The following is a 16069-nucleotide window of genomic DNA, read 5'->3' on the forward strand; positions in this document are numbered from 1 at the left end:
TGTTTGTTTTGGGTTTAACGCAGTTTTTCAACAGTATTTCAGTCATGTAACGGCGGGCAGTTAACCTAACCAGTATTCCTGGATTCTGTACCAGTACAAACCTGTTCTCCGCAAGTAACTGCCAACTTCCCCACATGAATCAGAGGTGGAGGACTAATGATTTCAGACACAATGTCGTTTATCAAATAGTCACGGAGAACATACGCCCCGCCCGAGGATCAAACTTTCGATCCCGAGATCCGTAGACCAACGCCCTTACCTACTGAGCTAAGCGGGCGGGCATAGATATTGATTTAGAAACTTAATCAAATGGTCTTTAAAATCAGGCGTTGTCTTTTCATAAGTTGCCTTTCATACAAGTTTGACTGTAATCGGTAATAAGTGGATGAGATATTTTTGAACATTTGCTGTACCGCATAATATGGTTGAATAAACATTACTGAACATATTTCTTTTAAAAAACGTAAAGTGATGGCTTAACATTGATATGATAATAATTTTATTTTATATGGCAATGTTTTAACACACAGTAGGATAGTTGATGGCACGGTGCCTATTAAAGTAATACACTGGAAAAAACAGGCCTTGATTCCAATGAAATAAAGAACTACAGGCCTGTTTCAAACCTACCTTTTGTCTCAAACGAACTGGAAAAAGTAGTAGATAAACGCATCGAGTACCACCAGACTTCAAAGAACCTACATGAACAGCATCAGTCTGCATACAGAAAGCATCACTCGACAGAAACTGCACTCTCAAAGTTCAAAATGACATTCTTCAATCCCTGGATCAAAACGAAATCACAATCTTGGTAATGCTTGACTTATCAGCTGCGTTTGATACTATCGACCATGAAACGTTGCTTAAACGCTTGGAAAAGGACTTCCGGATCATTGGCAAACCAGTGCAGTGGATGACTTCTTATCTGAATGACCGCTACCAAACAGTCTCAGTAAATGGAGAACTATCTACTCCAGTCCATATGAAATACAGTGTACCGCAAGGATCTGTCCTAGGGCCGAAAAACTACATTATGTACACAAAACCCATTGGTTCAATCTGCAGAAGCCATGGACTGAATCATCACTTTTATGCCGATGACTCCCAACTATACTTATCGTTTAAGCCAACACATATTTCCCACCAACACGAAGCCCTATCTCGGATTGAAATGTGTCTCAACGGCATAGTCTCTCGGATGCATCAGAACATGCTGAAGCCCAATACTGACAAAACTGAGGTCATTTTGTTTCACACAAATCGCACAAAAATGCCCCAAGATATCTGCGTGAAAGTAGGACCTTCTCAGATTAAACCATCAATTTGTGTGAAGAATCTCGGTGCTAGAATGGATTCACACATGATCATGGCACAGCATGTTAACACTCTCTGTACAGCTAGTTATAATGCACAACTTCGGCAAATTGGCCACATCAGGCAGTACATCACAGCAGTTACTACCAAGTCTCTTGTGAACTCTCTGGTTACATCGAATGCAGACTACTGTAACTCTCTGTTGTATGGAATTTCCAAAGACTCACTTGCAAAAACTTCAATGTGTACAAAACAAACACAGCGGTCCGCGTCATAACAAGGACTCCAAGATACGAACATATCACGCCGGTCTTGAAGGAGTTGCATTGGCTTCCAGTTCAGCACCGCACTGAGTTCAAAATCTTGACACTTACATACAAAGCCATGCACAATGGATCTCCTAAGTAGGGGAGAACGGGGTGGAATGTGCCATTTTTCGTAATTTGCCTTTTTCTCGGGCGTTGTTTCAGTTTATCAGTACATCAAGACCGTGTTTACATGAAATAACCTTTCCGTTAAAACATGAGATGTAACAACAGCATATATAGTCTTTAGTTTAAGAATTCTGCTAGTGTAAACGCGGCCTGTCAAACGTCACAACCTGCCCCACGTCTGGGATAGGTTGTGAGAGTATTCGGGGTACAATTTGCGGGGCTCACCCTTACCTTACAGTATGGTAAAACTACATGGCATTTAACCTTTTAATATTTCTGTAATCACACATCCCAAAATGCTGAATTTCATACTATATTTTATGTCAATAAATATACATAATAACGTACTGTCAGAACACAAATGTGTAATAACATAAAAAAATTACTTTTAGCGGTGCAAATTGGTTTTTCAAACACAGTTTCGTTGTATTTTTGTTTACAGTTCTTGTGCTTTCCAAGAAGTGTATTTGAAAAATGGCGCTTTTAAAATATTTGCAAATGCCGTCATAGCTCTTCAATAAAGATGGAAAGTCACGTGTGGCACAACCAACCCGTGGCACATTCAATCCCGTCCTCCCCTACATTGTCGATATGCTGGACATGTACAAGCCACGTAGAGACTTAAGGTTGGCAAATGGTCCGGTGTCTTTGGTTGTACCGAGGAGTCGAACAGTAAAGTATGGCGGCAGAAGTTTCAAGCATGCAGCTCCAAAGCTTTGGAATGCCCTCCCAGCAAGCATCAGAGATTCAAGCTCACTGTCCGCATTTAAAAAATCTTTGAAAATGCATCTCTTTCACATATATTAAAAAATCTTTGAAAACGCATCTCTTTCACATACTAGTATGTTATAAATAAAAATTAATAACAAAATCTGAAATACTGTTGAAAATCACATTCACATAAGTTATAACTGAAATACTGTTGAAAATGGCATTAAACCAAAAAACATGAAAGGTTTATTTCGTGTTTAGAAATGGATTTGTCTCGTAATGTAATTTAACGTTGAACATAATTGATGGATGATTTTGTTTTAATTACTATTCATTTTAATTTTTTACCAATATATTTTCATGTATGTATGTGAATGTATGTGTTCTTTGTCTTTTTGTAAAGCACTTTTGAACGTACATATTTTCTTTATTTTGTATGAAAAGAGTGCTTTATAAGTTAGGTATAATAATAATAATAATAATAATAATAATAATTTATGATTTTTATATACTGTTTTTCTTTTTTTACAACATAATGAATATTCATTTATTTTAAGCAATTATGTCGCTTGTCGCTTTCAGCTCACATTTTTACAAAGGCAAGACATTTTCTTAAAAAATTATCAAGAATCTTTCAAAAGAACATAGATTTCAACCGGCATTCAAATCATGTGAAATGTATGCCTCGTCCGCTATTCAAACCACGGCGACAATACGCTCCAACGACATTCAAATGATAGTAAACAAATAGGTCATCAGATATTCAAATCACAGCGAGCATTTGCCTCACTGGTGTTCACCAGTATTCGAATCTTCTGACCTAATCGAAATTCGTATGCTCTACCTATAGAAATGAACTGCTTTCGCAACACGTATTTGAAAGACAGTTGTGCCCCTTTTAAACATTAGTCTATGGGGAGGCCCGGCCCCTGTCAACAGTTAGTGTTTGGGGAGATGTGTCCCTTAAGAGCATAAGTCTCTGGAAAGGTGTGTCACTTTGAAACAGTCTCTGGGGAGGTGAGTCCCTTTTAAACATTAACCTCTAGGGAGGTGCATCCCTTTAAAGCAAAAGTCTCAGGGGAGGTGTGTCTCTTTCAAACATTAGTCTCTGGGGAGGTGTGTCCCTTTCAAACATGAGTCTCACGTGAGATGTGTCCCTTTCAAACATAAGTCTCTGATGAGGTGTGGTCCTTTAAAACATTAAACTCTGGGGAGGCACGTCACTTTATATCTAAAATCTTTGAGGAGGTGAGTCACTTTCAAACATTAGTCTCTGGGGGAGATGTATCCCTTTCAAACATTAAACTCTGGGAGGTGTAACCCTTTAAAGGAAAAGTCTATGTGAAGTTGTGTCCCTTTCAAACATAAGTCCCTGGGGAGGTGTGTCCCTTTCAAACATTAGTCTTGGGAGGTGTGTCCCTTTCAAACATTAGTCTTGGGAGATGTGTCCCTTACAAACATAAGTCTCTGATGAGGTGTGTCTCTTTAAACATAAATCTCCGGGGAGGTGTGTCCCTTTCAAACATTAGTTTAAGGGGAGTTGTGTTCCTTTCAAACATTAGTCTCTGGGAAGATGTGTCCCTTTCAAACATTAGTCTCTGGGGAGATGTGTTCCTTTCAAACATTAGTCTCTGGGGAGATGTGTCACTTTCAAACATTAGTTTATGGGGAGTTGTGTCCCTTTCAAACATAAGTCTCAGGGGAGGTATGTCCCTTTCAAACATTAGTCTTGGGAGATGTGTCCCTTTCAAACATAAGTCTCTGATGAGGTGTGTCTCTTTAAACATAAATCTCCGGGGAGGTGTGTCCCTTTCAAACATTAGTTTATTGGGAGTTGTGTTCCTTTCAAACATTAGCCTCTGTGGAGATGTGTCCCTTTCAAACATTAGTCTCTGGGGAGATGTGTCCCTTTCAAACATTAGTCTCTGGGGAGATGTGTTCCTTTCAAACATTAGTCTCTGGGGAGATGTGTTCCTTTCAAACATTAGTCTTTGGGGAGATGTGTCCCTTTCAAACATTAGTGTCTAGGGAAAAGTGTCCCTTTCAAACATTAGACTTTGGGGAGATGTGTCCCTTTCAAACATTAGTTTATTGGGAGTTGTGACCCTTTCAAACATTAGTCTTGGGAGATGTGTCCCTTTCAAAAATAAGTCTCTGATGAGGTGTGTCTCTTTTAACATAAATCTCCGGGGAGGTGTGTTCCTTTCAAACATTAGTTTATGGGGTGTTGTGTCCCTTTCAAACATTAGCCTCTGGGGAGATGTGTCCCTTTCAAACATTAGTCCCTTGGGAGATGTGTCCCTTTCAAACATTAGTCTCTGGAGAGATGTGTTCCTTTCAAACATTAGTCTCTGGGGAGGTGAGTCCCTTTCAAACATTAGTTTATGGGGAGTTGTGTCCCCTTCAAACATTAGTCTCTGGGGAGATGTATCCCTTTCAAACATTAAACTCTGGGAGGTGTAACCCTTTAAAGGAAAAGTCTATGTGGAGTTGGGTCCCTTTCAAACATAAGTCCCTGGGGAGTTGGGTCCCTTTCAAACATTAGTCTCTGGGGAGATGTGTCCCTTTCAAACATTAGTCTCTGGGGAGATGTGTCCCTTTCAAACATTAGTATCTGGGGAGAAGTGTCCCTTTCAAACATAAGTCTCTGGTGAGATGTGTCCCTTTAAGCTTAAATCTCCGGGTAGGTGTGTCCCTTTCAAACATTAGCCTCTGGGGTGATGTGTCCCTTTCAAACATTATTCTCTAGGGAGATGTGTCCCTTTCAAACATTAGTATCTGGGGAGATGTGTCCCTTTCAAACATTAGTATCTGGGGAGAGGTGTCCCTTTCAAACGTAAGTCTCTGGTGAGATGTGTCCCTTTAAGCATAAATCTCCGGGGAGGTGTGTCCCTTTCCAACATTAGTCTCTGGGGAGATGTGTCCCTTTCAAACATTAGTCTCTGAGGAGATGTGTCCCTTTCAAACATAAGTCCCTGGGGGAGATGTGTCCCTTTCAAACATTAGTATCTGGGGAGAGGTGTCCCTTTCAAACGTAAGTCTCTGGTGAGATGTGTCCCTTTAAGCATAAATCTTCGGGGAGGTGTGTCCCTTTCAAAAATTAGTCTCTGGGGAGATGTGTCCCTTTCAAACATTAGTCTCTGAGGAGATGTGTCCCTTTCAAACATTAGTCTCTGGTGAGATGTGTCATTTTAAAGCATAAATCTCTAGGGAGGTGTGTCGCTCGAAAGCATTATTCTCTGGGGAGATGTGTCCCCTTCAAACATGAGTCTCTGGGGAGGTGTGTCCCTTTCAAACATTAGTCTTGGGAGATATGTCCCTTTCAAACATAAGTCTCTGATGAGGTGTGTCTGTTTAAACATAAATCTCTAGGGAGGTGTGTCGCTCGAAAGCATTAGTCTCTGGGGAGATGTGTCCCCTTCAAACATGAGTCTCTGGGGAGGTGTGTCCCTTTCAAACATTAGTATCTGGGGAGAGGTGTCCCTTTCAAACATTAGTCTCTGAGGAGATGTGTCCCTTTCAAACATTAGTCTCTGGTGAGATGTGTCATTTTAAAGCATAAATCTCTAGGGAGGTGTGTCGCTCGAAAGCATTAGTCTCTGGGGAGATGTGTCCCCTTCAAACATGTCTCTGATGAGGTGTGTCTCTTTAAACATAAATCTCTAGGGAAGTGTGTCGCTCGAAAGTATTAGTCTCTGGGGAGATGTGTCCCTTTCAAACATGAGTCTCTGGGGAGATGTGTCCCTTTCAAACATGAGTCTCTGGGGAGATGTGTCCCTTTCAAACATGAGTCTCTGGGGAGATGTGTCCCTTCAAACATGAATCTCCGGGGAGGTGTGTCCCTTTCAAACATTAGTATCTGGGGAGATGTGTCCCCTTCAAACATGAGTCTCTGGGGAGATGTGTCCCTTCCAAACATGAGTCTCTGGGGAGATGTGTCCCCTTCAAACATGTCTCTGATGAGGTGTGTCTCTTTAAACATAAATCTCTAGGGAGGTGTGTCGCTCGAATGTATTAGTCTCTGGGGAGATGTGTCCCTTTCAAACATGAGTCTCTGGGGAGATGTGTCCCCTTCAAACATGTCTCTGATGAGGTGTGTCTCTTTAAACATAAATCTCTAGGGAGGTGTGTCGCTCGAAAGTATTAGTCTCTGGGGAGATGTGTCCCTTTCAAACATGAGTCTCTGGGGAGATGTGTCCCTTTCAAACATGAATCTCTGGGGAGATGTGTCCCCTTCAAACATGAATCTCCGGGGAGGTGTGTCCCTTTCAAACATTAGTATCTGGGGAGATGTGTCCCCTTTAAACATGAATCTCCGGGGAGATGTGTCCCCTTCAAACATGAGTCTCTGGGGAGATGTGTCCCTTTCAAACATGAGTCTCTGGGGAGGTGTGTCCCTTTCAAACATTAGTATCTGGGGAGATGTGTCCCTTTCAAACATGAGTCTCTGAGGAGATGTGTCCCTTCCAAACATAAGTCTCTGGTGAGATGTGTCATTTTAAAGCAAAAATCTCTAGGGAGGTTTGTCGCTCGAAAGCATTAGTCTCTGGGGAGATGTATCCCCTTCAAACATGAGTCTCTGGGGAGATGTATCCCTTTCAAACATTAGTCTTGGGAGATATGTCCCTTTCAAACATAAGTCTCTGATGAGGTGTTTCTCTTTAAACATAAATCTCCGGGGAGGTGTGTCCCTTTCAAACATTAGTTTATGGGGAGTTGTGTCCCTTTAAAGCATTAGCCTCTGGGGAGATGTGTCCCTTTAAAGCATTAGCCTCTGGGGAGATGTGTCCCTTTAAAGCATTAGTCTCTGGGGAGATGTGTCCCTTTCAAACATTAGTCTCTTGGAAGATGTGTCCCTTTCAAACATTAGTTTATCGGGAGTTGTGTCCCTTTAAAGCATTAGCCTCTGGGGAGATGTGTCCCTTTAAAGCATTAGTCTCTGGGGAGATGTGTCCCTTTCAAGCATTAGCCTCTGGGGAGATGTGTCCCTTTCAAACGTAAGTCTCTGGTGAGCTGTGTCCCTTTCATACATTAGTATCTGGGGAGATGTGTCACTTTCAAACATTAGTATCTGGGGAGAGGTTCCCTTTAAGCATAGATCTCCGTGTAGGTGTGTCCCTTTCAAACTTTAGTTTATGGGGAGATGAGTCCCTTTCAAACATTTAACTCTGGGAGGTGTGTCCCTTTAAAGCATAAGTCTCAGGGGAGTTGTGTCCCTTTCAAACATTAGTCTCTGAGGAGAAGTGTCCCTTCCAAACATAAGTATCTGGTGAGGTGTGTCTCTTTCAAACATTAGTTTCTGGGGAGGTGTGTCCCTTTCAAACATAAATCTCTAGGGATGTTTGTGATGTAATGTATGTGATACTGTGGACATTATACGCGGGATAATTCCTTAATATTGTAAGATTCTTTCACCGGTTGTAGGTACAGATGGGAACATCCATATTTAAGGCGGCAAGGGATAATCCATACTAAAGGCGGTTAGGGGCTTTGCCGAGTTACCGCGTAAACAATTACTCGAGAGGCGGATATTCCCGTCTGCACTTACAGCCAGTGATATAATGTTTTCTTGCATACCAAATTCAAAAAATAAAAGTGGAAATAAAATCAAACGAACGCACTTCTTTAAAAAACTATTCTTCTACAGTAGCGCATTTAAACAAAGCGCAGGTAATCAACCTCTTTTGTTAGGAATTATGAAATGGCATTTCAAAGACCAAGCAACAATGTTAAACGATTATGTTTTTATCCTTTACAGCGTAGCTTCTTTTATGTAAACCTACGTTTTTTAATCGAAAAATTCTCAATAAGAAATAAATAGGAACTACCAAGGCATTGGTTTTCTATTCTTTTTTTAAAATAAAATACATCTTGTAAACAGTTACTGTAAATTACTACATAGATCTGCTACTATACGTAGTCAATTTCAGCACGAAATTCATCTTATTCTATATCTATTTTATCTATCCAATCGCGAACGTTCATTTGCGACACGTGACCGCACAATATTTTACGGTATTTGGACGCACGTGCGTACAAAAAATCCTGTATTTTCTGTATTTGGACAATTAAACATACGATAAAGCCCTAAACGCGTGAAAATGTTCCAAATGTAACACAGATTTTGATTATGCGTCTTAAAATCATGATTTTATTGTCGTTTATGTTTGTTTACAACACACAAAAGCGAGCGATACAAGTGATGGCAGTGCTATCTGATTTAGAACAAGTTTCAGAAGAAGAAGAACAGGTATTCCTAAATAGAAATTATATAGATCTAGATCTATACAGATATTATTGGGAGAAAATACTATTGATTGAACAAATCTATTATTTGATTGAGAAAATTTTGAATGGCAGAGGCTAGGGGTCTGGTAATTCTATAACCAGACCTCTTGACAACCCGTACAATAAAACTGCAAATTTAGCCTTGTACGCTCTCTGAATCCAACAGTTTTCACCCGATCTTCACCATATTTGCTGACATTTTTGTGGGCATAATATCTCGGCGTATTATGTGAACACCGTGGCAGCGGGCGGGCGGTCGGCATCCAAAGCATGTCCGCTCTCTAATTCAGTTTTCATCAGATTTTCACCAAATTTGCTGACCATGTTTGTGGGCATGATATCTCGGCCAAGTATGATATCCATCCAAATCGCCAAATGGCTGTTGTAAGGAGGTTGCACCATATGGTCCATTTAATACTGATACACAGAAAAACAACATTCAATGAATTACGTATATTACGTATGAAGTGAAATAAATATAAAATGAAAAGTTTATTTAAGGCCTAACATTGTTCTGCATTATATTTATCTGCATTCATACCAAGCTGTGGAAATTCAGAAAAGCAAGAATACACTTTTTAAGTGAGACATTTTTAATTTAAACTAAGCTAGAATAGATATAGAATAAAGAGGATTATTTAACTTTGTTCTGTACAATACAAGATATATTTGGACGAGTATCCAGCTGAGACAACCATGTTGGACTCGCCCAGCGGCTCGTCCAATATGGTTTTCTCATCTGGAAACGAGTGCAAATATACCTCCATATTGTACAGAACAATGTTAAATAACCTAATATTACGCCCGGGATGTGTAAGATAGAGTTTTCTAGCACCGGTGAAAATACCGGAAAACCCCGTCTAGTATTCACATGTACACGCATTTTTTTGACTCTAACTAAATATGGTTTACAGCGCCGTGCATATAAACATTTAGAAGCAAAAGTTAACCTCTCATTTATACGAATTATTGTTAAACTTATTGTAAAACCAAATAATGTGTAATTACAGGTCTCATTTAAAATATGTATATAAATGATGTGATAATATATAATCAAGATACGAAAATATTTTCTTTTCACATCTGTAAAGAAATTACCAGTCATTCGTGGCCAACAATTATGATACTGTTTACGTAACACAACATTCTAAAGTACATTATCGCATAGTGCGGCAGTTTTCCTTTGATCTTTGCAGTATGTTAAACATGGTAACACACATTAATACTACAAAATCTGTGCTGATATTTTACAAAACTGTTACGATATATATCAACACAGAAATCTCTATGGAGTTTCATTAGAAAAAAAGTGTTGCGATATATATCAGCACAGTAAAACTGTTCCGATATATATCGCAACACTTTTTCTCTATTGAGGTCCTATCAAGGGAGTATAATTTTTTTCCTTTCAAAGAAAAGATGATTTTAGCTCCAATTTACAGTTCACAGAGAAAGAATTATCACAAACACCTACATTTATAAAGTAAAAGAATAAATAAACTAGAATATTTTAAAAACTAGATAGTTATCGCCAAATTCAGAAATACATGAAATATATGAAATTCTGAGATTTCTCAATTTGATTTTTTTTTACAAATAAAACAACAACTTTTACAATATGTTTGGCCAATAAAATGCAAAGATTTAAAACCAATGCAGAAATCTGTTGGATACTTTTAACTGGGGAACACATTTTCTAAAACAGAAGTTTTAGTGTTTCAGTCAGCGAGGCACGGAAAGGGAATCAAAAGAGTAAAAATAATAATAAACAAGTTTAAATGAAAATAATATATAAATTTTAATCATAAAACTATGCGATAAAACAGTTATAATATGTAATGCTCGTGTGTTACGAGGATATATCAGAGCTAGGGGTACATCTCGGTATTTTTCTCTGCACATATCTGTCTCGGCCTACCGGCCTCGACGATATGTGCAGAGAAAAATACCAAGATGTACCCCTAGCTCTGATATATCCTGGTAACACACTCTCACACATACTATAACTATTACTTATACTCCCTTTTCAAAGAGCTATTTGTTTTTACTGTTGATCATTATATTAGTAATGAATTAGAAAATATTATTTCAAACATTTGAATAAAATTACAGAGAACAAAAACCATTCTAGTTTTGTTTTCATGTTCATTTGTTTTCTTTAATTTTAACGCCGTTATTCAACAGCTTTATACACTACTGGATGCACATACCATTAAACATGGTTTAAAACCCTGTAAAATATATATTAAAATAGGAAAAACCGTTAATTAACCCCATTAATTCTTGCATCACTTTATTTAACAGGTTTCACAATATTAATGGGTTACATGTTAAAATACCATTAAAACAGCCATTTTTTTACCATGAATCATGCCATGAAAAATTTAGTTTGGCAGTTAAAATAGTTAATGGCTTTGAAAAAATAGTGAAATTCTATATATTTTGAATTTAACAGGATTATTCATGGCCTTTAAATTTGATTTAATGTCCATTAAATGTTCAGGTTGTGTACGATTTCATTTAAGAGTAAACTTAATGGCCCTTAACAGCAATGTAATGCCCATTAAATTCTACATTCTGTAAAATGTGATTCGTATATATTCTCTTTTTGGTTTTTGGCTTGCTCTCCTATTGAATGCTTATTATTCCAGTCTCATATTGTTCTAAAATGGACTTTAATCAGAATAAATACATACTACGCACACATCGTCTATAATATATCATGATGTTATATTTAGTTGCATTAAAGTTATTTCCCCTTGATTCAGTAACGCCATTTTTTCAAATGTTTGCCAAATTGCATTCCTACAAAATATTGGATTTATTTCAATGAAAGTCGGACGAAAGCGTATTAATTTATTTGATAACATCAATCTACAATATTTTGGTAAGGGTAAATACGTATTGATGCATGCCACTTTTTCTGTTCTTTGTTTTTCTTGTCCAAATAATCAACATTTGTTTAAGAAAATGGATAGGGTAAGGAATTTACATTATAAAATGTGTTCAGACTAGTTTAGATTTTCAAATTTTCCAATCCTTGAGTAGAAAATAAGGCTTATAGAGAAGTGAACAGTACACATAATTGTGAAGATTTACAATCTGACATTGTCATCAACAGTTGCTTTTTGAATACACATGATGCCTAATGTCTGTACCAATAAAATCTTGGTCAGAATGTTTGTCAATATTATAATGTTGAATAGTTAAAACTACCCACATGGTCACTTGATCTATTAAACTGGTACCTGTAAACCCTTCTCAGTACAACTCAATACAATACAATATCCATTTATTTTCTCATTTCATATGAACATATGACAGAATAAGGATACAATATAACAAATGTTTGAACGAGGCTATTACATGTGTTTACATTACAAAATAATAAGAGAAAAAAAGAAGAAAATATTCTTCTAGCATTTAAAAAAAATACATATGTATAGATACTATGACATGTGTAGTAATACGTAGTTTAAATCAATACGGTAAAGATGTCTAATTGTGGTGGCAAATTTTCATGGCCCTTAATTTGATATACAATTAAAATATTATGAACCCATAAAAATTGAATCTGACATATTGATATTGGTGGTCTCTGACCTAAGCAAATTATATATGAATACCGGGAGCATATTTTTAAGAAAATAATAGACTTTAACGAAGGGACGTTGTTTATAACTGTGCAGAATTGTGCAATATAACATAGGCTGTGGCGAGGAAGTACGTACTTTAGGAAAGATACGTGTTTTGACAGTTTAATCAGTGTTTTTTGTTTATGCAACCTTTTGCAGGAGGAAAAAAGTACATACGCACCGGTGAATTTATAGAAAGTACCAATTTCCGCGAGTGAATAAACATTGTGTTAGTGAGACTTTAGCAATATTTGCGGACAAGTAATGGTGGATAAACATTGATATTTACATAATTAAGTTCAGCAAGGATATATCTCGTTAAGTTGATTTTTATAATGGCTAGTACAGCAAATACAGTGACAGAGAATAAGCAAACTGTGAGTGCAGAAGCTGAGGAATATGTACAGTCCATAATGTCCTCTCAAAATTTAACAAAGGTTGAACATCAGACTGATGCGCAAGATGTGCAACGAAGTGTAAGGGGCACCCCTAACAGGAAACGAGCCAGGTCGGGACAGTTTGAATCCAATTGTGAAACGGAGACAGTAATTATTAAGAAGGTAAAAAAAAAAATGATGAACGGGATGTGAATAATATGTGTGAGAACTTGCTTGCGTGCATGAAGTGTGAATCTGGAACTTTGAAAACGGAGTTAAATACATCCCTTGACAAAAAGTTTGAAGGGTTAGGTGAGACAATTAAAACAGCAGTCCTTGCTGCAGTGAAAGAAGACATTGAAAACATCAGGACAGAGTTTAATAAGCAAGTTGATGGTCTCTCAAACAAAATAGAGAAAAACCTAGAAGAAAAACTGACTAAACTGTCACTATGAACAAAGTTAATAGTCTAATCCGCGATGGCTTGAAGATGAAAAATATTAGAATCACCAAAGTTGAGCGTAAACAAAGTCAGAGTGATACTAAGCCAGGGGTAGTATAGCAACTGTGTCAAACTCGCACCAGAAAAAGGAAATTATGAACAAAAAGAATTATTTGAAAAAATGTAAAAATTTTGAACATGTTTACATAGAAGATGATCGCAGTCGAGAATCACGCATTATTGAAAAGAATATGAGAACCATTTTGAAAGAAGTCGGGGCAACAGATAAATTTGTTTTTTCTAACAGTCGATTAATCAGGAAGAATAACCAAGGAAACAATCGACATGGAACAAATACCAGTAGAAATCGAACAAACCACAATTAGGAGGTATAACGTTTGGCGTATGGAACGTCGGTGGTTGGTCCCCAGTCGACCAAGAAAACTTAAATTTTACAAAAAGTGTCATTGAATCATTAAATTTTGACCTCTTTGCAATATGTGAAACATTTCTTAGGGAATATATTGATCTGAGTTTCTCTGACTACAAGTGGTTTGGCCACCATAGAGTTTTGACTAACAACAGGGCAAGGCGTGGCTCAGGTGGTGTGGGCCTTTTCGTCAAAAATAGTATATTGAATACGTATGAAATTGAAGTTATTGACAAGAATATTGAAGATATTTTATGGGTGAAACTTTCATGTCGAGAGTCTGATGAAAAATTTTGTTTTTGTGTTAGTTATCTCCCCCCTGACAATTCTAGCCGACATATTGATGCTGAACAAATTTATGCGAACCTTATGAACCAAGTTTATATGTATCAAAATGAAGGTCGTATTGTCATCTGTGGAGATTTAAACTCACGGATTGGTGAAGAGGCGGGCTATATTGAGGGTGTAGATCTAATACCTCCTCGTATTGCTATAGATTCAACCGTGAACAAACATGGTGATCATCTGCTGGACTTTCTGATAGATACAAATTTTTGTGTAGTTAATGGTCGCAAAGGGAAGGATGACTTCACCCATATCTCCAACCGAGGCCGCTCCGTTGTCGATTACGTAATAGTACCGCGTGACCAACGTTTTGTAATGATTTTACATTACTAACCGTCACTGAGGCTATCAATACGCTCGGTCTCCACGGGTTTGCCAAGTTACCAGACCATTCCATTTTAGTCTGTGAAATGTTTCAGCAGAATATTCAACTAGCTAGTGGAAATGTGCCAAATTCTTGTAAAAAGTATGTGCTCAATGAGATTCCATATTCTTTCTTAAATTGTGAAGAATCTTTACAGGAAATCGCAAAATGTATTGAAAATATCGAAAATTCCCTCAGCGAAGAGGCTGATTTAAATAAAGCATACAGTGATTTTGTGTCATTACTTAAAAATGAAATGTCTAAAAAGTTAAGGGTGAAAAAAGTTTTCACAGGTAAAAATAGAAAATATAGAAAGAAGGCATACTGGAATGATGAGTTACAAAGTGTATGGTGTAAAGTGTGCGATTCTGAAAATAAATGGTTAAAATGTAGAATCCCTTGTGAAAAGAAAAGGTTGAAATCTGTGTTTGTTTCTGTTAGAAAGCAGTTTGATGTTTTAAATAGAAAATTCAAAAGGGCATATCAACGCGAGGAGCAAGAACGCCTCGGAAACTCATTGATAGATAAAAACAATCCGCGGGACTTCTGGCGGAAGATAGGAAAGATTGGGATGGCCAACGAGCGTAAAACCAGTGTTCCTCAGGAAGTGATAAACAGCGAAGGTCGTATTATTACGGACAAACCAGACGTTTTGAACAAATGGATGTCAGACTATAAAAATCTGTTTAATTGTAATAATACAAATGTATATGATGATGCGCATTTGCAGTATGTTGAAAATTGTTTAAATGATAACAGTATGTTTCCGAAACGTGACTGTTATGCTTTAAATGCACCAGTCAGTAGGGACAATGTTTATAAAGCGATATTTCATCTGAAACTTGGAAAAGCAACCGGCTTTGACGAGATTCCAGCAGAGGTTATCCGTAATAGAACATGCATTGACTTGCTGTTTAAAATTGTTAATTATGCTTTTGAAAATGGCATTGTGCCTAATGACTGGTCCAAAGGTATAATAAACCCAATTCCTAAGGGAAACACAAATCCGCTTGATCCTTTAGAATACAGACCAATAACCTTGTTGTCTATTCCTTACAAAGTGTATGCACATATTTTGAACAAAAGACTTATATCTTGGGTTGAAGAAAATAAAATATTATGTGAAGAACAGAATGGTTTCCGTAGTCAGAGAAGTTGCTTAGATCATGTATATTTGTTACATTCATTGCTGAATAACCGTAAATCAGTGAAAAAAAAAGAGTCTTTTGCCTGTTTTGTTGATGCACGAAAGGCGTTCGATACGGTGAACAGAAGTTGCTTATGGTATAAACGTATGCAAATTGGTATACACGGTAAATTTTTAAATGCAATACAGTCTCTTTATGCATCTGTATCATGTGCAGTACCTGTCAATAACGACTTAACAGATTGGTTTAATGTTAATGTTGGTGTAAAGCAGGATTGTGTTCTTTCGCCGACAATGTTTTCTATATATATTAATGATTTGGCAATAGAAATCAAGAACCTGAACTGTGGAATTAATGTTGACGACGTTATGATCTCAATCCTGCTCTATGCCGATGACATAGTATTGTTGGCTGAAAATGAAATTGATATGCAGTGTGTGCTTAATACTGTGTCTGCCTGGTGCCGTAAATGGAGGCTCACTGTAAAAACTAAAGTTGTGCATTTTAGACAACAGTCCAAAACTGTATCCAACTTTCAGTTCATGATGGGTGAACTTAATATAGGTACAGCATCTGAATAT

This window comes from Mercenaria mercenaria, chromosome 8, assembly GCF_021730395.1.
Source record: "Mercenaria mercenaria strain notata chromosome 8, MADL_Memer_1, whole genome shotgun sequence".
In the NCBI taxonomy this organism is placed as follows: Eukaryota; Metazoa; Mollusca; class Bivalvia; order Venerida; family Veneridae; genus Mercenaria; species Mercenaria mercenaria.